This window comes from Pinus tabuliformis, chromosome 8 (genome assembly GCF_031772625.1).
Source record: "Pinus tabuliformis cultivar Carrire ecotype Pingquan chromosome 8, CPIR1, whole genome shotgun sequence".
NCBI classification, from domain to species: domain Eukaryota; kingdom Viridiplantae; phylum Streptophyta; class Pinopsida; order Pinales; family Pinaceae; genus Pinus; species Pinus tabuliformis.
Genome location: NC_142294.1, coordinates 1573339075 through 1573340599, shown reverse-complemented (window position 1 = coordinate 1573340599; position 1525 = coordinate 1573339075).

The following is a 1525-nucleotide window of genomic DNA, read 5'->3' as shown; positions in this document are numbered from 1 at the left end:
GATGTGAGGCGCTGTTCTCCTTGTTGTAAAGTCAAGGGTTGGCATTCCTTTCAAAGTGCACATCGTTCGTGGTTGCGTTGGCTTTGAGGTTTTGATAGATGTGTTGGCCCATATGTTTGATCGAGGGGTCAGCTTTTCCCTTGCATCTTGCGTGCGTGGCAGGCTTTTGCGGTTGGAAATGTTAAGTCACAGCGTTTATGGGCATTTGTTGTTTCAATTGTGTATGGGCTTGTGGTCCAATGGGGAGGAGGCTTGCTACTATAGTCATCGATGGTGGGGGCTATTTGGAAGAAGGATTTCGAGGTGGAACGCTTCAACCTCCCTCCTTGCGTGGAGGTGGCCGTAGGGAAAAATTATTCATCGTCCGGTCGGTAAAGCTGTGGTAAATCCCCTAGGTTGCCTGTACATAGGGTGTGTGGGGTGCGGGGCTGCCCGATCCCTCCTCCTGTTCAGATATGTGTCCTTGTATTGTGTAGCAACCCTCTTGATTTGCATTTTCTTCCATCCTTTGCCTTCGCATCGTGGTTGCCGCAGCGGTCAAGTGATCGAGTTCCACCTGTTGCTGCACATGGGCGCCTAGGTGGCCTCGGTGCGTGGCGTGGAGGGTTGGGGGGCATTTCTAAGAGAGGTTGTGGGCTCGGTTGGTCTTTTATTTGGAAGAAGGATTTCAAGGTGAAACACTTCGACCTCCCTCCTTTGCGTGGAGGTGGCCGTAGGGGAAAATTATTCATCGTCTGGTCGGTAAAGCTGTGGGAAATCCCTAGGTTGCCTGTACGTAGGGGTGCGTGGGGGCGGGGCTGCCCGATCCTCCTCCTGTTCGGATATGTGTCCTTGTATTATGTAGCGACCCTCTTGATTTGCGTTTCCGTTTTTTTCCTTTGCCTTCGCATCATGGTTGCCGCAGCGGTCAAGTGATCGAGTTCCACCGCCCGCTGCGCGGGTGGGTGCCTAGGTGGCCTCGGTGCGTGGCGTGGAGGGTCGGGGGGCATTTCTAAGAGAGAGGTTGTGGGCTCGGTTGGTCTTTTATTTGGAAGAAGGATTTCAAGGTGGAACGCTTCGACCTCCCTCCTTTGCATGGAGGTGGCCGTAGGGGAAAATTATTCATCGTCCGGTCGGTAAAGCTGTGGGAAATCCCCTAGGTTGCCTGTACGTAGGGTGCGTGGGGTGCGGAGCTGCCCGATCCCTCCTCCTGTTCGGATATGTGTCCTTGTATTGTGTAGCAACCCTCTTGATTTGCATTTGCTTCCTTCCTTTGCCTTCGCATCGTGGTTGCCGCAGCGGTCAAGTGATCGAGTTCCACCGTCAGCTGCCGCGGGTGGGTGCCTAGGTGGCCTCGGTGCGTGGCGTGGAGGGTCGGGGGGCATTTCTAAGAGAGGTTGTGGGCTCGGTTGGTCTTTTATTTGGAAGAAGGATTTCGAGGTGGAACGCTTCGACCTCCCTCCTTTGCATGGAGGTGGCCGTAGGGGAAAATTATTCATCGTCCGGTCGGTAAAGCTGTGGGAAATCCCCTAGGTTGCCTGTACGT